Source organism: Bos grunniens, chromosome 3 (genome assembly GCF_055505025.1).
Source record: "Bos grunniens cultivar Pamir isolate PY7600 chromosome 3, Bosgru_T2T1.0, whole genome shotgun sequence".
NCBI lineage: Eukaryota > Metazoa > Chordata > Mammalia > Artiodactyla > Bovidae > Bos > Bos grunniens.
In genome coordinates, this window is record NC_141167.1 from 32,642,410 (window position 1) to 32,668,700 (window position 26,291).

The following is a 26,291-nucleotide window of genomic DNA, read 5'->3' on the forward strand; positions in this document are numbered from 1 at the left end:
CAGAGACAATCAACCTAAGGGGTTCTTTTTTTGTTGTTGTTAGAAGGTGAGTCATTTCCCTAGAGCATTCTAAACATCACAACAAGCTCTTTTCAGAAAGAAAGAAGCCTTAGAAATGTAATGTGCTTTTCAGATAATGCAGTTTCAAGACAAAAACTGAGCGGTGGCCAAAAACAGTCCCAGAATCCTGTATCCATGCCTCCTGGGGACTGAGGATCATCTTCCATGGCATCATCATACAGTAACCACAGCCATGTATAATATTGCTTTGAATTTCTGACTGCCTCCTGCAGGGGATCATATGGCCCTTAATAAAAGGGTATGATATCACTGCTGGGGAAGCACTAAGATGCAGAGCTAAGAGCCTGGGATCTAGTGCCCAACTTTTGGGCTTGAATCTCAACTCTGCCACTTTCTAGCTGTGTGGCCTTAAGAGAGTGACTTAATCTCTCTCTGCCTCAACTACGCATTAGGATGATAATAACCCTACCTCACAGGGTAGGATCAACTGAGGATCACCTCAGGATCAACTGAGCCAGTCCTGTGAATCACTTAGAATAGCACCTGGCACATAATACATGTTCAAATACCGTACTTTCTCATCAATATATCTTAGAGGGGCTTCCCTGATGGCTCAGACAGTAAAGAATCTGCCTGCAATAAGGGAGACCTGGGTTTGATCCCTGGGCTGGGAAGATACCCTGGATAAGGAAATGGCAACCCACTCCAGTATTCTTGCCTGGCGAATCCCATGGACAGAGGAGCCTGGCAGGCTGTAGTCCATGGGGGTCACAGAGAGTCGGACGTGACCGAACAACTAACGTTTTCACTTTCACATCTTAGAACAGAACTGGTGCCCAAACAATACGAATAATTCCTTTTTGCTGCCCACTGAAAATGATCAGAAAGGGGCTTAGACACAACTCTGTTCCTATCCCTGCTCAGAGAAATATTTAAAAACGTGAATAACTCTAAAGGATCTGCCCCTTTCTGGTTGCAGACTTAAGAGGCATGACCTGATTTAACTGCAGAATGTCAATATCTCCACCTGTGAGACTCACCTACAGCTGCTCTGTGGCCTGATAAGGAAACATCTGGTGTTTTACAAGCACTATAAAATATGAAGTTGGTATCACAACCAGAGAAGCTCCAGTCACTCAGCAACAGAGGGAGTTAAGGAAAAAAAGGCACGTCAAAGTACTTCATCTTTTCACATTTGTGCAAAATTAAAATGACTCTTTGCAGAATCCAATTTGGATAAGCCCATGTCAATACTACGAATACAAGCCATCACTAATGACAAGACGGACACCCAGGAGGGCGAGCCATTTCATGTTCACTGTGCATCATGTTTAATTCGCCAAAAGGAGTTTGTGTGTATAATTAATGCACTTTTCTTCCTGGCTTCATTTGGAAACATATAAAGGGTCTCGTGGGACTTCTGTAAGTTAGAAACAATTAATAACATAAAACCACTTAATTAAAGAGAATAATTGGTGCCTGTTTTCGACCAGAAAATGGAGGGATAAAAATCACTCAACGTGGAAATATGTCTAAAAACTGCCGAGTTTTAAAAGAAAGAACAATATGCAGCTGGAATACATGTAAGTCATGACAGTGGACCGATTTCCTAGGCCTTTTGTTCTGAGATGATGTAAATCCAACCTACTTGATGTAGATATGAACTTCAAGACTACTGACCCACACTGACAAGTGTCATTCTTAGGTAGGAAATTTTCATCTATTCATTATCTCAAAGCACTTTTACAGCCCCTTCTCTGTACTGTTGTAGGGACCCACAGCTAAAAAGCAGCCCTTCTCCCTTTGCCTTCCAGAAAATCTCAGCCTGGCTGAGGAAAGAGAGAAGCCCACACACAACTAAAATGCAAAGACAGAGCACCGAGGTAGGAGAGGACACCAAAGAAGAGTGAGAGAGCTCCACCCCCGCCCCCAAGTCCAGGAGAAACAAGTGATGCTTTCAGAGGCCCTGAGTATTCAGGAAAAGAATGAGCATTTATCAGGACAGAAAGAGGAAAATGCGATTACAAACAGAACATTATACACCAAGTCACAGATTATGAATGTACACATTGCTTTGATAAATTACATAAACCTCAGTGTGGCCCAAGAATAGAGTATACATTTCAGAGCAGAAAGAGATGACGTTGGAAACCAGATGGGGAACGAGCATGCACATGGAATCAGTAAAACTTGCTCAAGTCACAGAATTCTGTAATTGAGCACGTACATAGTATCTCCAGGCTTCAGTTTTCTCTTGAATAAAAGAGAGTTGTTCATCCAAGATCATTCAGATGGTAGTACACTGTGTGATGATCCCCAACTGCTTGTGCCCTTCCCAGTGAGGGGTTTATTCATCCATGCCCTTTGCCACATGACTGCCAGCACCTCAAGGGAGACAGAGGATGTCTCCTGCCCCAATGGCAGATATGGCCACATTCCTAGTCTGACCAATGAGGATATGAGTAAACATAACGTGCACTCCAACTGAGCAGAAACCTTAAAGGCACATAATGTTGGTCAATGCAGACTTTGGCATTTCTGCCCTTTGCCATGAGAACCTCAGAGCCTGGGTTTCTGGAATGACCAGGCTCTTGGGACTGAGCTGAGCAGAGCTACAGCTGACCTGAATAACGACTGAAATTTGGGGGTGGCTTGTTAACTACAGCAAAAGGTCACCAATACAGAGATAGTGAATAGCTCAGAGCCTAAGAGAATGTCAAACAGGTAAACCTACAACAACCAAAAAGTGCCATGATAAATATAGGCATGGAACAGTACTGAAGAGCCAATAACATACGTAAAAACACTTGTCCCTGTTAGGCATTTAAGCAATGTTTGACTCCTTCATCTTAGACCTTTCAGAAAGAGGCAAAAGTCTCACACTTAAGGAATTATAATGAAGTCATCCAAAGAGTGACTATATTAACTTGCTCTGTATTAGATATCTGCCATCAAGAGTTAATGTGACACATTCTGGCCTGGTCTCAGATTTACCTTGGACAAATCCTTAAGCTCTGGGCACCTCAATTCTCCTCTCTGTAAAATGAACAAAGTAGTTTGGTACCTACTTCAAATTGCAGTTCTGGTAATTATATTTGTTAATTCATGTAGAGTCTTAAAAAGAGAGCCAAATATAATATGTGCTCAATAAATGCAAACCATTGTTAGTATTGATTACTATTACTATTGAATAGTAGGAATATTAAGAAGAAGTGGCAAGAATACACAGAAGCACTATACAAAAAAGATCTTAATGACCCAGAAAACCATGATGGTATGATACTCATCTAGAACCAGACATTCTGGAATGTGAAGTCAAGTGGGCCTTAAGAAGCATCACTATGAACAAAGATAGTGGAGGCAATGAAATTCCAACTGAGCTATTTCAAATCCTAAAGGATGGTACTATTAAAGGGCTGCACTGAATATGCCAGCAAATTTGGAAAACTCAGCAGTGGCCACAGGACTGGAAAAGGTCAGTTTTCATTCCAATCCCAAAGAAAGGCAATGCCAAAAAATGTTCAAACTATCACACAATTGCACTCAACTCACATTAGCAAAGTAATGTTCAAAATTCTCCAAGCTAGATTTCAACAGTATGTGACTTGAAAACTTTCAGATGTTCAAAATGGATTTAGAAAAGGCAGAGAAACCAGAGATCAAATTGCCAAAATCCACTGGATCATAGAAAAAGCAAGAGAGTTCCAGAAAAACATCTACTTCTGCTTTATTGACTACGCCACAGCCTTTGATTGTGTGGACCACACAAACTGTGGAAAATTCTTCAAGAGATGGAAATAACAGACCACCTTACCTGCCTCCTGAGAAAGCTGTCTGCAGGTCAAGAAGCAACAGTTAGAACTGGACATGGAACAATGGACTGATTTCAAATTGGAGAAGGAGTAGATGAAGGCTATATATTGTCACCCTGCTTATTTAACTTATATGCAGAGTACATCATGTGAAATGCTGGACTAGAAGAAGCACAAGCTGGAATCAACACTGTCAGGATACATATCAATAACCTCAGATAAGCAGATGACACCACTCTTAGGGCAGAAAGCTAAGAGGAACTAAAGAGCCTCTTGATGAAAGTGAAAAAGGAGAGTGAAAAAGCTGGCTTAAAACTCAACATTCAAAAAACTAACATCATGGCATCTGGTCCCATCACTTCATGGCAAATAGATGGGGAAACAATGGAAACTGACAGACTTTATTTTCTTGGGATCCAAGATCACTGCAGCTGGTGACGGCAGCCATGAAATTAAAAGATGCTTGATCCTTGGAAGAAAAGCTATGACCAACATAGAAAGCATATTAAAAAGCAGAGACATTACTTTGCCGACAAACATCTGTCTAGTCAAAGTTATGGTTTTTCCAGTAGCCATGTATGGATGTGAGAGTTGGGCCACAAATAGAGCTGAGTGCTGAAGAATTGATGCTTTTGAACTGTGGTGTTGGAGAAGACTCTTGAGAGTCCCTTGGACTGCAAGGAGATCCAACCAGTCCATCCTAAAGGAAATCAGTCCTGAATATTCATTGGAAGAACTGATGGTGAAGCTGAAGCTCCAGTACTTTGGGCCATCTGATGCAAAGAACTGATTCACTGGAAAAGACCCCGGTAGCTCAGTGGTAAAGAATCCACCTGCCAGTGCAGGAGGTACAGGAAACCTGGTTCAATCCCTGGGTTGGGAAGATCCCCTGGAGGAGGAACTGGCAGCCCACTCCAGTATTCTAACCTGAGAAATCCCATGGACAGAGGAGCCTGGCGGGCTGCAGTGCTTGGGTTGCAAAGAATTGGACATGACTGTGCATACATAGTTTAACTCACAAAACAGGTTACTACTCTTGAGTTTGAAGATACACTCCTTACAGTGAATTTCCACTGTGTTTATACGACTTCAAAATATTTGGTCAGATCATTAAAAAGTAATCAGTATAAGCCTTTGAAAGTTTATTCATTCATAAGAAAAACAAGTCTATTTCCTTGTCTTCAAATGGTTGACGGCAGTGGTTTGTTGTCTTAGTGACTTTCACATGAAGTCAGTGATTTTTACACTTTCAGGGGTGACAGATCTCCGTGAAAGGGAGACAGGAAACTTGGGCATTCCCTCCAAACAAATGCAAATCACAAACTCAGAATCCTAACCAAATTCTTTTCTGTGGTTCCACGGCTGACAGACGGTGATGGCCAGGTGTCAGATGTGAAGGGCCTTGTGGAAAGGGGGACACCTAGAACACACAATAGTTCCTACTCAGAGTATGAGGCACAGGGAATTCCCTGGCAGTCCGGTGGCTAGGACTCCACACGCTAACTGTTGAGGGTCCAGGTTCAATCCCTGGTCAGGGAACTAAGATCTTGCAAGCCATGTGGCATGGCCAAAAAACAGAGACAGCAAAAAAAAAAAAGTCCAAAACAAGTATGAGGGAAAGAGGCCCAAACAGATCTCTCCCAGGACAATTCTCCAATTCCCTGTTTCATTGGGATCGATGTGCTAAATGCAACTCAATTTTCTGTGCTCAATTTCGTCTGTATAAAAAAACATAAAAGTTCTCGTCTGATAGTGTTATTGTGAAAACTAAATAAGGTGATCCATACAGAGTGCTTGGAGAAGGCAATAGCACCCCATTCCAGGATTCTTGCCTGGAAAATCCCATGGATGGAGGAGCCTGGTTGGCTGCAGTCCATGGGGTCACTAGGAGTAGGACACGACTGATCAACTTCCCTTTCACTTTTCACTTTCATGCATTGGAGAAGGAAATGGCAACCCACTCCAGTGTTCTTGCCTGGAGAGTCCCAGGGACGGGGGAGCCTGGTGGGCTTCCGTCTATGGGGTCACACACAGTCGGACACGACTGAAGCGACTTAGCAGCAGCAGCATACAGAGTGCTTGGCATGGTGCCTGGCACATGACAAGCTCTTAACAAACACAGGCTACTCTTCCCACGACAGGATGCAGGATGCTGAAGCCCAGAACGAGGCATCACTTGACCAAGGTAGCACAGTTTACGGGTAGCAGAGAGGGATGAGACGCTGAGGGGCTCCGAGAAGAGAGCTTACCAGTAAGTCGAACGCTGGAGTTAACAAACCAGGGCATCTTGAAATAAGAAGTGCTAAAATCAGCTGCTATTTGTTTGCGGCTCAGCTGTTCCACCGCACCAGCTGCTCAAACTTTCAGACGTGTCTCAGCACAGAATCACCCCATCCTACATTCATTCCATCAGCCTCCAATCTAATTTTGGTCCTAGAGAGTTTTTTTTTTTTTTTTTTTAAAGGGGGCCTAAAATTGAATATCCATTCCTATTTATAGTAAAGGGACATTTCCTAAGAAAGTGCCTTGTAAGGAATCAGATCCCTCTTTCCTTAGCAGTTTTTCTCCCTGGCCATCTTGGGTCTATTTTGATTCCTTCCCTGATTGAAACATGTCTCAGGGGCTCTCATTGCTGAAGGGGTAGAAGCTTACGATAGGTCCATAGCCATGGGGTGTGCCCACGGCCAGCATTAATGGGACAGAGGCCAGCACAGCCCCAACTTCAGAGACGGGGAGAAAAACCATCTCAACAGCAAATGCCAGCATATTTCTAGCAGAGTCTTAAAGAGCTCTCTCAAATAAAACTTCCAAAATTATAATATCAAAAGTATGGGAAATTGCTTAAAATAAAAAGGCAAACTATCAGACATGAGGCTTTACCACAGCCATCAGCCAAACTGGACAAGAGACCTGGGTGATGGGCCCCGACTGCTATTCACTAGCTGCCAAACCTGGGGACTCGCCCTGCTCTCTTAGGCCTCAGCTGTCTGATATGGAAAACAACTAGGCCGAGCAACTGTTTCAGGCTCCCCTGGTGGTCCAGTCATTAAGAATCCACCTGCCAATGCAGGGGATACTGGTTTGAGCCCTAATCTGGGAAGGTCCCACATGCTCCAGGGCAACTAAGCCTGTGAGCCCCAACTACTGAGACCACTGCCACGAGAAGACTGCACATTGCAATGAGGAATGGCCCCCAGCGCTGCAACTAGAGAAAACCCGCATACAGCAATGGAGACCCGGTGCAGCCATAAATAAGGAAGCGCAGCATTTTTATTTTTAAAAAAGCTGTCCAGCTCTTTGTCATGGTGCCTCGGAGGTGGTCGGCTGCTTCGGGATGAAGCTGAACATCTCTTTCCCTCCCACTGGCCGCCAGAAACTCATTGCAGTGGACAGTGAATGAAAACGTTACACCTTTCATGAGAAGTGTACGGCCACACAAGTTGCTGCTGATGTTCCAGTGAAGAATGGAAGTTTCTGTGGCCTGAATTAGTGGTGGGAACCACAAACAAGGTTTCCCCATGAAGTAGGGTGTCTTGACCCATGGCTGAGCCCACCTGCTACTGAGTAAGGGGCATTCCTGTTACAGACCAAGGAGGACTGGAGAAAGAAAGTGCAAGTCTATAGGAGGTTGTACTGTGGGTGCCAATCTGAATGTTCTCAATTTGATCATCATTAAAAAGAGGGAGAAGGATATTTTTGGACTCATTGATACTGCTATGCCTCATGGCCCGGGGCCCAAAGGAGCTAGCAGAATCTGCAGATTTTCTAATCTCTCTAAAGAAGATGAGGTCTGCCAGTATGCTGTGAGAAAGCCCCTAAACAATGAAGGTAAGGAACCTAGAACCAAAGCACCTGAGATTCAGCGTCTTGTTATTAAACGTGTTCTGCAACACAGATGTTGGCCTATTGCTCGGAAGAAACAGCATACTAAGAAAAACAAGGAAGAGGCTGCAGAATACGCTAAACTTTGCGCCAGAAGAATGAAGCAGCCCAAAGAAAAATACCAAGAACAGATTCCCAAGACACGCAGGCTGTCCCCTCTGAGAGCTTCTACCTTTATGTCCGAGTCCAGTCAAAAACACCATATTCTAAGAGTAACAAATAAGATCAGACATCAAAAAGAAACAAACCATCTGGAAAGACCTTTTCAGCTTCAAAATCAAAGGGATAGAATATTGATAACAACATATTTCATAACAGTGAAAAATGTAGAAACTAACCAAATGACTCCATTACTAGGTTAGATAGAGAGAGATCCTAGGAACAGAATACTACACAGCAGCAAAAATTACTGAACTATAGCTACATGCAGCGATGGCAAGAAATTTTGAAAATACAACGCAAAACAAAAGTGTTTTTCAGTAAGATTACATTTATGTAAAGTTCAAAAGCCAGAAAAATGAAATCAAGTACAAATTGTTTAGGGAGACCTATGAAAAGACACCAAAGAAATGACTGACATGAAATTCAAGCTAGAAGTTACCTGGGGAGTAGGCAGGGAGATGCTATCAAGGAGATCTTAGGAAGTTTCGAGTGATTTATAGTGTTCTCTTTCGTGGCCTGGAGAGTGGGTACCTGGAGTTTCATTTTATTTTTATTTGCTTCAGTTCAGTTCAGTTCAGTCGCTCAGTCGTGTCCAACTCTTTGCAACCCCATGAATTGCATTTGCTTATTGTTCATTAATTGTCCACATATGAGGTCATAAACTTTTTTGCACATATTCTGCATTTCATGATAAAGAAACAGGTCTTAAGGGGGCCCAACATTTTAATTTAAATGGACTACTACATTCCGACCAAACACATGACACACCATTAGACCCTGCAACAGCCTGGAGACACAGCTAATACTGTGCTCAATTAGCAAAAGAGGAAACTGAGGTTCTGAGCAGTGCAGTAAAGAGGAGCGGCCACGAGTCAGGTGGGGTCTCTGTCTGCAAAGACCATGCACTTCCCACTATACCAGGCTTTGGATATCAGTTCAGTCACTCAGTCGTGTCTGACTCTCTACGACCCCATAGACTGTAGCACTCCAGGCCTCCCTGTCCATCACCAACTCCCAGAGTTTACTCAAACTCATGTCCGTTGAGTCGGTGATACCATCAAACCATCTCATCCTCTGTCATCCACTTCTCCTCCTGCCTTCAATCTTTCCCAGCATCAGAGTCTTTTCCAATGAGTCAGCTCTTCGCATGAGGTGGCCAAAGTACTGGAGTTTCAGCTTTAGCATCATTCCTTCCAAAGAAATCCCAGGGTTGATCTCCTTCAGAATGGACTGGTTGGATCTCCTTGCAGTCCAAGGCACTCTCAAGAGTCTCCTCCAACACCACAGGTCAAAAGCATCAATTCTTCGGCACTCAGCTTTCTTTATAGGATATCAGACCAAGTCTAATTCTGTGCCCCATACTCCCAAGGCAAGAGCCTCAGAAAGATATGTCTTACTCAAGGGTGGCAAGGAATATATAATTAAGAGAGCAGGAGTCATAATCTAACCCTAAAGTAACAGGCTCTTTCCAGTATGTGTGGCTAAATTCTGTAAACTGGAGGCAAGGAGAAACTGGTGTTCACGTGCTAGTTCCCAAAGAGAGGAAACAGGCTAAGCCTCTCCAGTTTATCCTCTTCTGATCTGGGTGCGTGAGGTCCCGGACTTATCTCTGATTTGTGCTGTAGTGGAAAGGTGTGCAGAAAGATAGGATGATGCTAATATGACAGGGTGAAAATAATTTTCATATCCAAATGTGTCCTGCTCTTTGCAGGACCAAGGTCACTATGTACAAATATGCTCATGCTCTCCTTCTCCCGGCCCCAAAACAGCAAAATGGCAGTACTCAGTATGCTGCGATCCGTGGATTTTCTCATTTAAATAGTGCTATTGTCTCTCTTGTTTATGAGTTTGTTTCTCATCTCAGGAAACTTCAACCCACACATCAGCTACAAATGTGCTCCCTTCCATTTTTTTCCCATTACTCTTAATTAGATAGTAAAATACAATCCACCTACATGAACAAGATGGGTAAAAGAAAGTAACAGCTAAATGCATTTTTCATTTCACACATAACAATTTGTAAGCAGAGAGTCAGAATATCCCCTGAAGCGAACCATACAATGCTTCCACCAGTGATGGAGGGTCTGGCTGTTTATATCCATCATGGAACGTCAGAGCTGAAAGGGATGCCAGGAACCCACCCTACTATCCAGCACGGTGTCTGGCACACAGTAGTGGCTTATGAAATGTTTGAATGGTAAATAATGCCAGTTCATAATTATAGTAGCTAATACATATAGAAAGAGCTTACCATATGTTAAGATACTATTGTAAGCATTATATCTACGTAAATTATTTCATCTTGATAGATATATCATTAGATTAGTATTGTCATTATCCTCACTTCAAAACCTGAGATTCCAAATGATGGAACTGATCCACCATCACACAGCTGGGGAGCAAAAAAGAGAGGATCCAGGCTGTTGACTCCAGCACCTGTGTTTCTAACCCCCATCACTATTCTGAGCATCTCTTAGAAGAGATGGGAAGAATGAAGCACAGAAATGTAAAATGACTGTACAAAGCTCACATAAAACGGTACCCTGGAAAAAAGCAAGAGCCCTGGAGTGTGAAAGACAGTTTCCATCAGTGCTAGATGTCTTACATGTTTGGGGACCTGAGCTACACATGTGTTTAGAGACCTACTGGGAGTGGGCATCAGTTTTTCAAAGATTCTAGGACTGGTGTCAGTTTATATTTGCATATTTCCATCTCTACCTCTGTAAAATGAAGGCAGTCACAGCTATGTCGGCACCCTGCTGTGAGAATCAAGTCAGCAAAACAACAAGGCTCCCCAAAATGCAGCTACCCAAAGAAACCTTGTAAGTTCAAGTCTTAAGTATCATGCCATGCACGTGCCTTTCCATTGCATATAAGCAAACATACCCAAGAGGTATTTTTCCTCTCACCTCCGAAAACTAGCCAAAGGCTGATATCAGAAACACACTAAGAAAAAGTCACACTTGATGGTAAGGGACAGCTGAATAGGGATTGAAAGGAAATAGCTTGGGATTCTGCTGCTGCTGCTGCTGCTGCTAAGTCGCTTCAGTCGTGTCTGATTCTGTGTAACCCCATAGACGGCAGCCCACCAGGCTCCCCCATCCCTGGGATTCTCCAGGTACGAACACTGGAGTGGGGTGCCATTGCCTTCTCCGCTTGGGACTCTAGAAAAGTGAATATTACATTTGCTTCATCATAGCGGCAGAAAAATTTCCCCAAAGAATTAAGAAGACAGACAATATTGCTTAATGGTTAAAGTTGGGATGATGGAGAGAGACAGACCCTGTGTTGCACACTACCTCCTCTGCTTGCTAGCAGAGAGTCAGGCAACCTCTCCAGGCCTTGATGTCCTCATTCCTGCTATGAATGCTGTGATGAGGTATCACAGTGGCTGGCAGAGAGCAAGAGCTTAATCAATGGAAGTAAGAACTCAAACCGTGGGATGACAGAAGGGTAGGAAAGAGATCCAGCCCTTCCCTGGGGTTGGTACCTAGGCAGAAGACATAGAAATGGCCACAACAAATGAAAAGACGCTCAACATGACTAAGCATTAGAGAAATGTGAATTAAAACTAGAGTGAGGTATCGGCTCACCACTGTCAGAATGGCCATTATCAAAAAATCTACAAACAATAAATGCTGGAGAGGGTGTGGAGAAAAAGGAACCCTCTTACACTGTTGGTGGAAATGTAAATTGATACAGCCACTTTAGAGAATAGTAAAAAATAATAATAAAAAAATAAACTAAAAATAGAACTACCATATGACCCAGCAATCCCACTCCTAGGGATATACCCAGAGAAAACCACAATTCAGAAGGATACAGGGACCCCAAGTTTATTGCAGTGCTATTTATAATAGACAGGATATGGAAGCAACCTAAAAGCCCATTAACAGAGAAATGCATAAAGAAGATGAAATATATACACACAGAATAATATTCAGCCATAAAAAGAAACAAAAGTGCCATTTGTAGAGATCTGAACAGACTTAGAGACTGTCATACACAGTGAAGTGTCAGAAAAACAAATATCACATAATATAGCTTATATGTGGAATCTAGAAAAATGATACAGGTGAATTTACTTGCAAAGCAGAAATAGAGACACAGAAGTAGAGAACAAATGTATGGATACCATGGGAAGAAGGAGGTTGGTGGGATGAATTGGGGGATTGGAACTGGCATATATACACTACTATGCATAAACTAGATTAATTAACGAGAACCTACTGTATAGCACAAGGAACTTTACTCAATGCTCTGTGGTGACCTAAATGGGAAGAAAACCCAAAGAGAGGATATATGTATATACATAGCTGATTCACTTTGTTGTACAATAGAAACTAATATTGTAAAGTAACTATACTCCAATAAAAGTTAATTTAAAATAAAATTCAAAAAGTATCAAGATAATATAAAGTCAGGGGATTACCTAAGAAGAAGGAATCAAAAAGTCAGAAAGAAATATTTTCCCTTTCCAGGACCCAAAACTTGATATTCTAAATAAATATTTTCCTTTTCCATATTTTACTCATTCATATCATGAATAGAAAATTTGTGGATAAGAAATACAAGTTATGCACACATATGTCCCCAAGCAAGGGCCTACCAAGTAGACACAGAAGGAATGTTATTATACAAAACAAATGGCGTACATTTTCCTGTAATGGGATCAGCCCACTGAATCCTCAGAAGAGTCTTACAATTGGAGCCAGAACAGGTTCTAAGCTCGGCTCTGGGTTTAGGCTTGAGATGAAATCATGGACAGCTCTGAACCTACTGGGAAACTTCCATCTCTGGAACATGGGGGTTCTTCGTGTGGTCAGGATGAACATCCATGTACAAGGCTGGGGACCTAGCACTCAAACAAGTTCACATGTGAGTATGATGAAAATAAGGTTATTATTAATGAGCATCCTCATTATGGAGAACGAGGGTGACATCAATGAAGGACTGAACCAGGATCATTCAACTAAGAAGTTAGGAAACCAGGTCGTGAATCAAGGTCTATGTTCTTGCATGGCACTGGGCTAATTAACTCTCTTTTCAGGCATTCTTTTTGGCTTAGTGCTCCACTCAGCCCCTGTGATAAACACACACCACTCCTCCTGTGGTGACCCTCACATTCCCTGGCTGTCGGTGTCACCTCCAGCAAGAACTTTCTTTGCCAGTTTCCACTAATAGCCCCCAAACACAGTCTTCTTATCTTGAATATTATATCCAGTGGGCATTGTCTGATCGTTTCTCAGTCTCTCCATCAAAATGTGAGCTCCTAAAGGCAGAGCCCATGTCCTGAAAACCTCTGTGTCTTCTTGTCCAGCATAAACAGCTGCCCAGGAAATATCAGCTAACAAATGACTGCAATCAGGAGAGTACAAAATAAGATAATAAGCAAGTTGCATGCTTTGCCAAAGGAAAACTCAACAGAAGGGACTCTTGGATTCAACTTGCAGCTTTGCTAGTAACTAGCTTTTTAAATAAATAATAGCAAAGGTCCCCTTCTCTGGACCTCCAGTTTACTCACAAAGTAAAAGAAAGTATTTGCACTTGACTATTTTTAAATCATCATTTTCTAAGTCCAAATACATCTATGTTTTAACAATCTAGGAAAATTATTGTTTATCCGTGCATGTGAATCTCGGGCTAATTTTACTGGGGTGGGGTGGGGAGAAGGAGTGAGAAATATTTAAAAGACAAGCCCCCCTCCCACAAAAAAATCTGTGACCTTGGACATGTCATATCATCTCCAACAATTTCCTCATCTGTAACTCACGAAGGCTGAACCAGGTTATTTCAACCATCTTTTCTGATTTTAACTGAAGTGCCTTTTGATTCTTCTTTCCTCCTCAAGCTTTGAGCCCCGACCTAGAAATCCACTGGACCTTGTAAATATTTTTTACGGTCCATTTAAAAATCACACCACTGTACTGGTCAAGCCCACAGGACAAATTTAAATCTAAAGCTTAAAAAGTGATCTCAAATACCTTCCAATAATAGTAAACTTTTGTGCTGTTTCAGCACCAATCTTTGGAATGGTTGTGATGCTCTGACTTGTTTATAACTTTAAATGTAGTCCTTGGAAATACAGTCATCATGGTGAGATTGGCCACAACTCTGGCAGGGCAGCCAGGGCAGTTCTGGGAATGGGAAGTGGCTATATGCACAGATGTGATGATCTGGGAGTGTAAAATGAAATAATTCATCCCCCACTGAACCATAACATTCTCCATCTTGCCAGTGCAGATTCAAAAAGATTCATCAGGCCTCCCTGGACCTGGGCCCCAAGGCATTGAGTGTAATGTTCAAAAGTGGCAAAGTATCTGGCCTCTTAAGTGTTCATTTGTAGAGTATCCCACATTCAACCTCAGACTACTGTAAATGCCACAAAAATGCATCTATGGTGGCACATGACCATGGATGTTTTGTTAATTCATCTTTTCAATGTATTTTTTACATGCCAGGTAGCCATTCAACCTATAGCTACTGAGTATCTGCTATGTGCTGGTCGTTAGATGCTGGAAGAGAAAAGAAAAAAATTCTCAGCCAAGTTTTTATGGAAGGATAGATACATATGCACATACAGAAATATATAAAAGAATATGCTTATGGAAGCTAAATACATATTTAGACAGGTAATTGGTTTCTTCTTCATCCAGCACATATTTCCTAGGGGCCTATTACTTGACTCGAAGTCCCAGGCCATGGGGATACAGAAAACACACAGCCAGCCCTGCCCTCAGGCCTCACTTGCTTGAGGAGAAGTTAACATATGAACAAGGGTTTGTATCCCTGGAGTTTGAGTTTGCCTCTCCTTTTAAACTCTCAGATGTCACTTTGCTCTGTGTTTAGAATGTCGAAGTGCTTTGAGTGGACACCACTTCAAGGCAGTGATTCTCAACCAGAGGCTCTTTACCCCTCAGGGGACAACATCTGAAGACATTTTTGGTTGTCAGAATGGTGGGAGGAGATGCTACTGACATCTTCTGGGTACAGGCCAAGGATACTGCAAGCCATCCTATACTGTACATTATCTGGCACAAAATGTCAACGGTGCTAAGATTGAAGGGCTTCAGTGGTAAAGAATCAGCCTGCCAATGCAGGAGACTCAAGAGATACAGATTTGATCCCTGAGTTGGGAAGATCCCCTGGAGGAGGAACTGGCAACCCAGTCCAGTATTCTTGCTGGGAAATTCCATGGACAGAGGAGCTGGCGGGCTACAGTCCATGGGATCACAAGGGTCAGACATGACTGAATGACTGAGCACAATGCTGATATTGAGAAATCCTGATGAAAGTATGTTTGGCCATTGTAAAAATGTTAGGGTTAAACTTTAAAACTAAGGGACATTTATAGAATTGGAAAATTGAGAAAGATGCCTGTGGTTAAGTTAAAAAAAAAAAAAATCTAAAGAATCAAAAAAAAAAACTATTCAGTTGGATTTGCATGGAAATAATAAACATGTGCAGGCTGCATTAATGTTTGCCTTACCCGAGAGGAAATTCAGGGACATTTACAAATTATGACAATTTTCTTATACATGCCATAAAATGGTGTGTTTAATACCTTCTGATTTACCAGGGGGAGAACAGTACTCCAGTCTGCCTTTGGTTTTCCACCTTGTGGGACCCACTGTTTAAGGCCTTACATCTCTCAGCTACGAGAACTTATCTCCAGAAAGACACATGGGCCCTGAGGCCTCCTTCAAGATTTGAAGAAGGCTGTAATTCAACCATCAGACAATCAATATTCCAATTTGGAATTTAGCGCTTTGGAGCCACCAGAATGTTCAGAAACACACATAAAGGATCTGTTTATGATTGAGGCCCAAATCATATTTATAATAAAATGACCTAATAAAAACAGTAATGACCTCCGGCTGACTTAACACAGCATGCTTTGGCACACAAGCTCCCCGAAAGGATTTTCACAGCCCTTGCCTTCAAGATAATACATCTAAGCTCCTATTTATTTTGGTTGTTTCCCCATCCCCCGCCAAAGGCTGAAGAGCCCAGACAGAAGAAAAAAAAAAAAGAAACTATCACTTGGCTTTCATAGTGCCAACATGCACAGTATGTATGGCAGATTATCTTGAAATAATATGATATTGTCCTCAAGAACTCTCTCCGCTCATACACGTGACCTTTAAGACGAACGTATAATAAACTTCTTGGTTCATCCCCTTTACAAGAAAAATTCAATCTCTCCCCCCTTCCATGGCTACCTTACAAATAAATCAAGATGCCCACTGATTGACACATTTAGCTGCTGGTCTGTTTGCTCCATCCCTCTGCCTCCCCTGACCAGCTTCCATGACCCCTTAATGATGCTCAGAGGCTATAAAATTTTAACAACACATGGCTGGGCTGATAATCCAAGTGAGCAGTTAAGAGCATATAAAGTTTCCTGGAGAGAGAGAGAGAGAGAGAGAGAGAGTGTTTACCAGAAACAGTCCTGGTACAATCCTCCAGGCCTAGCTGCAAACACCTGTATTTAATGGAAAATAAAAGCATGCGTGCTTAGTCACTTCAGTTGTGTCCAACTGTCTGCAACCCCATGTACCATGACCCACCAGGCTTCTCTGTCCATGGGATTCTCCAGGTAAGAATACTGGAGTGGGTTGCCATTTCCTTCTCCAGTGACAAAGTATGAAGTGAGTGAAGTGAAGTCGCTCAGTTGTGTCAGACTCTTTGCGACCCCATGGAGTGTCTACCAGGCTCCTCCATCCATGGAATTTTCCAGGCAAGAGTACTGGAGTGGGGTGCCATTGCCTTCTGGAAAATAAAAGAGAACAGTACAAGTGCAAAGCAAGGTGGAGTGGTCTGAAGAGATCTCAACTTCTCAAACTAACTAAGTTTATCTCCTTTCCAAATTGCCCAGGCTCTACATTTTATCATCTATGAGCTACTGTTTCCACATCTGGAAATTACTTCCTGAATCTATTAGCAAAAGTGGATGAAAGGAAATCAGCAGTCGCAAATTCTGGTCCAAGTGGAATAAATCAGAGAGGGTGGCTCCCCTTGACAATGGCACAGACATGAACATATTTCAAGAACATAATCTCTGGGTCTTATAAAATTCAAGTTCAATTTTTTCCCACTACAAATTTTATATCTGCATCACCATTCTGAAATGCACATCAGAAGATACTTAAAGGATTATTAAAGGAGAACTGGATATAATTTTTCCAGCCTATTCCAGACCCCTCCAGGAAGCATATCCCAAAGGGGAAAAAGCAGTATGTGCATTTTAATTGAGTAAAATTCTGGCTTGAAAATCCTTACTATGGCATGCCCAGAAAGACAGGTCCCTTTGCAGGTATCTGAATTTGTTGACACAGGCATGCTAAGTATACTCGTGACAAATTAAAACACACAAAACAATTAACAAACAAAAAGTTTAACAGTAAACATCTGTCGAATGAACAAATGGATTATTTTATTATTGATGAAAGGGCTAAATATTTTGACAGGAAAGTAAACAAGAAAAGAAACAGAAAAGCTCTAAGAATGGATAAGCATTTTCATCAAAGCCATTATAATATGGATCACCTAACGGTACAAAGTTTTGTCATTTCAATGCATGAATCACTGATAAATCAAGAACATGTAAATCTTTATTAACTCATTTTAAACATCTATATTAACATATTATTCTTGCCTGGAAAGCAAAATTTTGATGGAAGGAAATGACCATACAATTTAGCATTCTACCAATATTTTACATAAAAAGAAATTTATCCCGAAGTAAACTGCCTAGATAATTCAGAGCTGTATTATTTGGGGGGAAAAATGAAAGTGTTAAGTTGCAAAGAGATTTAACCTTTCTGAGAGACATGGCTGATTCCCTCCACAGTCCCTGCCCCTATCATCTCTTTGGCCTCTGCTCTCATAGAGGACAACCTGGCGCCCTCTGAAGGTTCTGCCTGGGTAGGTCTCAATCCTGACGGCACATTACAGTTACTTATGGACCTTTCATAAATCACCTAAGTTGCATTCCCTGAGATGATGATGTAATTGCTTTGGAACTGGCCTGTGCATAGTATTTATTCCATAAATTTTAATATACAGCCAGCACTTGGGGGGGCTCTGCCTCATCCCAGGAGTGTAGCTAGAAGCCCACCCTGGAAGGCTGGAAGGCTGAAAGTCCTCCCTAAATTTTCACAGGGCTCAGCATCCCATCTTCTAGTGGCGGGTCCTGCTATGACTTGCCAAAATGTCCCAGGTCTCAGGGTTCTTTCTGCCTGGTTTTGGAGACACTAATCTGAAATGACGGTACCTTCATTTACAGCTTGTTTCATCACCCTGATAGACCCTTTGGTCTATCGTTGGCTGTGCCAGAGGACGGCACATTTGGCAGTTGATAGGGACAAGGCAGGGCTTCCCAGGTGGTGCTAGTGGAAAACAATCCGCCAGGGCAGGAGACACAAGAGACAAAGGCTCAATTCCTGGGTCAGGAAGATACCGTGGAGTAGGAAAGGGCTACCCACTTAAGTGTTCTAGCCTGGAAAATTCCACGGACAGAGGGGCCTGCTTGGCAGGCTACAGTCTGTGGGGCTGCAAAGAGTCGGACACAACTGAGCACGTAACACACATGGGGACAATGGCGTTCCCGTGGGCTTAGTCTCAAGCTTACCCTAAGGGACACACTCCAAGCAAGCAAGTAGCTGTCTCTTCTCCCACTTGTTTCCTCCCACAGCTGAGTCCTTACTATCCTGTTAAGTGGTTGACCCACAGGTGCTTGCTGACCCCTAGAACTGCCCTTGAAGTCACGCAACACTATGAGCACCACTAAAGGAGTAGCAGAAACTGAGGTGATGTCCTTGCCTCAGGCCACAGAGCCAGGGAGCTGCCAAGTTGAGACATGAACCCACCTCTGATGACAGAGGCCACCTGTCCTAGTCTGCTCAGGCTGCTATGACACAGCACTACAGACTGCATGGCTTGAACAACAGAATTTTATTTCTCACAGTTCTAGAAGCTGAAAGCTCAAGGTACCAGCCAATGCGGTATCTGATGGAGTCCACTTTCTACTCTGTAAGTAGTTCTCTACAGTATGTCCTCACCTCCAAAAGGGGGAGAATCTCTCTGGGGCCTCTTTGTTAAGGGCACTTATCTCATTCGTGAGGGTTCCACCCTCATGACCGAATCAGTTCAGTACAGTCGCTCAGTCGTGTCCAACTCTTTGCAACCCCATGAACCGCAGCATGCCAGGCCTCCCTGTCTATCACCAACTCCAGGAGTTTACTCAAATTCATGTCCTTTGAGTCAGTGATGCCATCTAACCATCTCATCCTCAGTCATGCCCTTCTCCTGCCTTCAATCTTTCCCAACATCAGGGTCTTTTCCAATGAGTCAGCTCTTTGCATCATGTGGCCAAAATATTGGAGTTTCAGCTTCAACATGAGTCTTCCAATGAACACCCAGGACTGATCTCCTTTAGGATGGACTGGTTGGATATCCCTGCAGTCCAAGGGACTCTCAAGAATCTTCTCCACCACCACAGTTCAAAAGCATCAATTCTTCAGCACTCAGCTTTCTTTATAGTCCAACTCTCACATCCATACATGACTCTTGGAAAAACCATAGACTTAACTAGATGGACCTTTGTTGACAAAGTAATGCCTCTGCTTTTTAATATGCTGTCTAGGTTGGTCATAACTTTCCTTCCAAGGAGTAAGTGTCTTTTAATTTCATGACCGAATAAGCACCTCCAAAAGTCCCACCTCCAAATATTACATTGGAGTTAGGGATCAAATATGAACTAGGGCAGGGGGAGGGGGGAGCACAACATTCTGGCTATAGCAGTCACACTTCTAAACCCTTGTGCTTGCTCTGACCCAGGTACTGCACTAAGTTCTTTATATAGATTTGCACATTTCATCCTACTAGACCCCTGTGTGGCTGGTCAGACAGGGAGACTGAGGCACAGACAAGAATATGCCATGTGGCCAGATCCCAGAGCTAGCAAATGTTCAAGGCAGGTATTGAGTCCAAGCTGCTTGGCTCTAGAGTCCAAACTCTGGACTACTCAGCCCCTTCCCCTTCTCAACCACCACACTAGGTTTTCCCGGAGGTGACAGCAGCTCCTGTGGCCCTCTGTCATCATTCTCAGGACCCTGCACAGTAGTGATATAAGTGGCTGCTTCCACCACAGGCTGAAGCCACCTGCATGTACTCACTCCCATCTCCTTTGAATCTAATACGGTACCCAGCATATTGAATAAGGAGCTGTTGTATCCATGTATCTATTCCTCCATTCAACTGACATTTTGTACACCACCTTCTGTAGCTTCCAGGGATAGAAAAATGACCCGATTGTGACTGCAGTCTTTTGGGAGTTTATATAAGTATAGAGGCAGGGACACAGCTGTCACATACCATGATGAGTGTGCTAACGGAGAAATAAACAAGGCATGGGAAGGGATGGACTACAAGTGATCCAACACAGAAAGCCCAGCGTCCCCCCTTCATGACTCCACTGTCCTGTCTTCCATATCCACCCAACCCAGAAAATATGCTACTTTTCTTAAAAATTTCCCAACACTGGCAGCTATGCCAGAGCTGATGGCAAAGCACTGCAGTTTTGAAGTATGCAGTCCCTGGTTGAGCCCCTTCTACTCCTAGCCCTGGGCTTCTCTAATCCGTCGTCAGATATTTACAGTGATCGGCTCAACGGGCAGAGTATCACACAGCTTTGGTCTGGTCCGGTCTTGCTCACTGATGGGAACTGTCACGGGGAAGCCTGTGCTGCCTGGTGGAATAATGCCTACATGGCTCTAGCTTGGAAAGGTCCATTAGCCTCCTCTAGGTGTAAGGAAAAATTTGATTCTTTGTTTCTCATCATATGGCCTACTGCTAGAGGATTAGTATCAACTGCAAGAATTCATACATGAAGTTCATCCCTGGATGAACGCAGGGATACCGGACTGTTTTACTCACCACTGTATCCCCAGGGCCAGAAACAGTCCCTGGTAACATATTGGGTGCTCAATAAATATCTGTTGGATGAATACAAAATACCTATTTGCTTACATGTTTGTTTTCAGCTACTTGTGAGCTTCTTGGAGACAGGGATGACTTTTTTTTTTAATCTCTGGTACCTAGCAAAGTGCCTGGCATATAATAGATGCTTAATAAATGTGTCATGAATGAGTGAATGGACAGGTGGAGGGAAAAATAGAAAACTGTTCTAAGACAAAGAGACTCATCAAAACATAAAGCCCACTAACAAATTACCATCATCAACTAGTTTTATTAAGGGACAAGACAGGGCACTATCTCGCTTAATGTTCTTTTCAATAAAATTTCCCTTAAGCCCATGCATGCATGCATACACACTTGCAAGAACACAGAATCTCAGTGAATTATGTTAAGTCCACCTGCAAGACATGAATTTGATTATGGAATCTAACAAACTTAAAAGGCCAAAAACTGATAAGCAGTCTATTGATATAAGGAAGTATTTCTCAGAAGCGGTCTAGGGTCTACCTACATCAAATTCACCCACAAATCTTGTTAAAAATGAAGCTATCCCAGCCCCACTACCTGTCTACACAATCAGAGTTTTTGGGGAGAGGCATCCAGTAACTGGAAATTTTGACAAGCTCTCCAGGTTATTTGCACCCGCATAAAATTTGAGAATCATAGGCATCTGACTTCCCTGGTGGCTCAGATGGTAAAGCGTCTGCCTACAATGCGGGAGACCCGGGTTCAATCCCTGGGTTGGGAAGATCTCCTGGAGAAGGAAATGGCAACCCACTCCAGTATTCTTGCCTGGAAAATCCCATGGACATAAGAGCCTGGTAGGCTACAGTCCATGGGGTCACAAAGAGTCGGACGTGATTGAGCGACTTGATTTTCACTTTCACTTTTCATAGGCATCTATATATTAACATACTTTAGCTACCACCAAGGAAGGGTGTATTTGAAAGTTAGGCAAAGAGAACTACCTAGAAGATAATACAGAGGACTTTTGTCCAGTGAGACCTCCCTCTTAGTGACTCAAAGACTCAAAAATAACAGTTGATGCTATGTTACCTCAGAAATTTCTACCAGTCAGGGCCCAGCAAAGTCTAGAAGACCTCCTCAAGCTGGGATGACCATAGCAGAGGTTAATAAAATGACTAGGTACAAAGGTGCAGGCAGGGTTACAGAGAAGCCAAAAGGGACAGGGCAGGACTGAAGGGCTAGGAGCCATTCCTGGGGAGCCGTTACAACCCCAAAGCATGAAGGGACAGCCAGAGTGGTTATTAGAACTTAATACCGAGAGGCTGGGTGGAGAAGACCATTCTATGGGTCTGTGACCTCTGGCGGAAAAAAGCAGCCAGCCTGCGGTAATCCTGAAGGGAGAGAGATGGAGAAAAAGTCTCCACCCTTACTCGGGGCCCTCCATCAGCCAGCTGCCCACGCTGCAACCAGGAAAACAAAGTAGAAGCCAGAGGACAAGCAGGCTAACAGAATCACAGAGGTCCACCTCCCAGGACCCAGAGTGGGGTGGAGGCAGGACCCAGAGAGACAAGTGGAAGATGTTTAGCACAAATCCCCAGATCTCTGAAGAAATTCCATCCTGGCACTGCCTATCTGCAGCTCCTCTGCCAGAGGGCAAGTGTCTCCCAATAATTAACAACATACATGTGTGTGGTTAGTCACTCGGTCATGTCCGACTCTTTGCAACCCTGTGTACTGTAGCCTGCCAGGCTCCATCATCCATGGGACTCTCCAGACAAGAATACTGGAGTGACCTGCCAGTCCCTTCTCCAGGGGATCCTCCCGACCCAGGGAATCAAACCCTGGTCTCCCTCATTGCAGGCAGATTCTTTACAGTCTGAGCCACCAGGCAATCCCAACAATTGAAACAGCCATTAAGTTATCATGCACAGTCCCAAGGTGAGTTTGACGACAGAACAAAAACTGGGAACACTCCACCTCTGCCTAAAAATGAGAGGGATGCAGCCATCAAAGAAATAAGAGGAGTTTTAGAGTTGAAGACCTTGTTGAAAATCCTGGGGCACTGGACCTCAAGTCTGAATGTCTTTCTCAATGCCAAAATGGGTATAAATAAAGCCCCATAACTCTGCCTACACTGGAATGTCTCCCCTAATCATCACATGAGATACTGGGTATTAAGTGTCTTCCTGAAATTGCCAAGCCCTATAAAATGTAAGTTATAATTGCCCCCCTAAGTACAGTGCAGATGTGCAAAATCTGAGCATGAGGAGGAGGGAGCAACTCATTTTGTTTTCACACTTGAATGATCTGTGCCCAAATCAAAGGCGAATGGCAACATATGCTTTCATGTGAGTTTCCGTATTTTTAGCAGTGCATTAGGGAGACGGAGTCACTGGGATGCACTGAATTTGGCATCGCAGCACAGCATGCCTCAGCAACTTGGAGGTGGGTTAAGAACATATGTTTAACAGCCTTTTTCATGAACCCAAAAGGGGAACAGGGAGGCTATCAGTGCTTACTGAAATGGCTGCTACTTGAAGCATTTTCTACCTTTGATTAGTTTCCCTTTTAACATAAATGAATGGTGGGGAAGTGAGAAGATCACTGGAAGAAATGCCCAGAGACCCTGGCTTTGCAATGCTGACTCTGTCACCAGCTGAGCTGTACCTGTGGGGTGCTGAAGCTAATGTGGAATTTTCAAACTGTGATGTGGGTGGCCTAAGGGTGATTTTTGCAGTTGTCTCACAATGGCACCCCATTCCAGTACTTTTTTTGCCTGGAAAATCCCATGGACAGAGGAGCCTGGTAGGCTGCAGTCGATGGGGTCGCTAGAGTCGGACACGACTGAGCGACTTCCCTTTCACTTTTCACTTTCATGCACTGGAGAAGGAAATGGCAACACACTCCAGTGTTCTTGCCTGGAGAATCCCAGGGACGGGGGAGCCTGGTGGGCTGCCGTCTATGGGGTCACACAGAGTCAGACACGACTGAAGAGACTTAGCAGCAGCAGCAGCAGCAGGGCCTAACAGGAGGATCCGTGAAGGTGAGAATGAGGAGGTGGTGAGGAGAGGCTGCTACCTGAGAACCCCTTTCCAGGCCTTTACCAACTTCACGGTGTGGAGTTATGAGTGGAATCTCACTACTTAACATACAAAACACATCATCACAAAGAAAACACTTTGAAGTATATGATCTTTAATAGCCCTTAAAATATGAGATAGATTTTTTAACTCCATCACATCCCATTGCATTTGAAGCTGTGGAACCAGGAGTATTTCCCAAACCTTCCTTCCAGTCTAAAGCATGAACCAATGTACCTAATGAGCTACAAAGTAAGAATCATCTACTCAGAATGAAATTAATACTATGGCTCACAGGCAGGTTTGTAATAAATACTTTTTTGGAATAAAGACAGACTGGGTCTTCTGCCCCAGGAATAGCTTAGCTGCTTTAGTGAGAGTTTGACCACTACCTGTTAACAACTGCTACCTATGGATGGAAACACACGTGATGACCTCCATCATTCAAGCAGTGCCCCCAGGGAAAGCAAACAATACTGTCTGCTTGTTCACCAGCTGGAAAAACCACCTCCCAAATTATTCAAATGATGACAAGATTCAGCATCACTCACTGGATAAAGTTTAATCTCCAAATCACACATCAAATATGATATACCATTCGCTCCACTGGGCAAACAGGGAAGCTGAGACATGCATGGAAGAAAGAAATGAAACTTTTGTGTTGAAGGTCAAGGACTTGTTTTAGAACTCCATCACTCATGAATACTGATTGTGCGTAAGTTACCTCATCAATCTGGCCCCAGTTTTTCCAATTGCCAAATGGAAACACAGACATTATTTCACTTATAAATCCATGTGAAATTCATAGAAGAGTGTTTGGGATATAGTAAACACTCAGTTAATGGTAGCTACTGCTTTCATTATCTTTGTCAATAAGTTAAAATGTGCCAAGCACTTTGTCAAGGTTGAACAGACCATTCAACAAACATTTACTGAGTACCTAGGAGGTGCTATACACAAGTCAAGAAGCAACAGTTAGAAGCAGACATGAAACAATGGACCAGCTCAAAATTGGGAAAAGAGCATGTGCAGACTGTATATTGTCACACTGTTTATTTAACTTCTATGCAGAGTACATCATGCAAATGCCAGGCTGGATGACTTACAAGCTGGAATCAAGATTGCCAAGAAAAATATCAATAACCTCAGATATGCAGATGATACCACACTTATGGCAAAAAGCAAAGAGGAACTAAAGATCCTCTTGATAAGGGTGAAAGAGGAAAGTGAAAAAGCTGGCTTAATATTCAACATTCAAAAAACTAAGATCATTCTGTTTCATCACTTCATGGCAAATAGATGAGGAAGAAGTGGAAACAGTGGCACATTTTATTTTCTTGGACTCCAAAATCACTGTAAACAGTGGCGGAAGAGATGAAATTCAAAGACACTTGCTCCTTGGAAGAAAAGTTATGACAAACCTAGATAGCATATTAAAAAGCAAAGACATCACTTTGCAGACAAATGTTCATCTAGTCAAAGCTATGGTTTTTCCAGTAGTCATGTACAGACATGAGAGCTGGATCATAAAGAAGGCTGAGTGTCAAAAAGTGATGCTTTCAAACGGTGGTGCTGGAGAACACTTTTTTGAGAGTCCCTTGGACAGCAAGGAGATCAAACCTATCAATCCTAAAGGAAATCCACCCTGAATATTCATTGGAAGGACTAATGCTGAAGCTGAAGCTCCAATATGTTGACTACTTGATGCGAAGAGCTGACTCCTTGGAAAACACCCAGATGTTGGGAAAGATTGAGGGCAGGAGTAGAAAGGGGTGACAGAGGATGAGATGGTTGGATGGCATCACCGACTCAATGGACATGAGTTTGAGCAAGCTCAGGGAGATGATGAAAGACAGGGAAGCCTGGCATGATGCAGTCCATGGGGTCACAAAGAGTCCAGCACAACTTAGCAACTGAACAACAATAACTACAAGAGGCTAGACACAGTTTCTATTTAATTTAATCCTACAACAATATGAAGTAGGCGTTATTGTCTCCACTGTCCAGATATGAAAATCAAGCCTTAGAGAAATTAACAACAAACTAAATGCTTTTGAACTGTGGTGTTGGAGAAGACTCTTGAGAGTCCCTTGGACTGCAAGGAGATCCAACCAGTCCATTCTGAAGGAGATCAGCCCTGGAATTTCTTTGGAAGGAATGATGCTAAAGCTGAAACTCCAGTACTTTGGCCACCTCATGCGAAGAGCTGACTCACTGGAAAAGACTCTGATGCTGGGAGGGATTGGGGGCAGGAGGAGAAGGGGACGACAGAGGATGAGATGGCTGGATGGCATCACTGACTCGATGGACATGTGTTTGGGTGAACTCCAGGAGTTGGTGATGGACAGGGAGGCCTGGTGTGCTGCGATTCATGGGGTCGCAAAGA

General features: G+C 43.1%; 1 protein-coding gene and 1 pseudogene across 44 annotated transcripts in view; one reads left to right on the forward strand and one right to left on the reverse strand.

Annotated features, from left to right (window-relative positions):
- DAB1 (DAB adaptor protein 1) overlaps positions 1-26,291 on the reverse strand; it is a 1,332,660-nt gene that overhangs the window by 389,018 nt on the left and 917,351 nt on the right. The gene's annotated exons all lie outside the window — the stretch shown is intronic.
- Positions 7,168-26,291, forward strand: part of LOC147375434 (small ribosomal subunit protein eS6 pseudogene) — a 64,064-nt pseudogene continuing 44,940 nt past the window's right edge.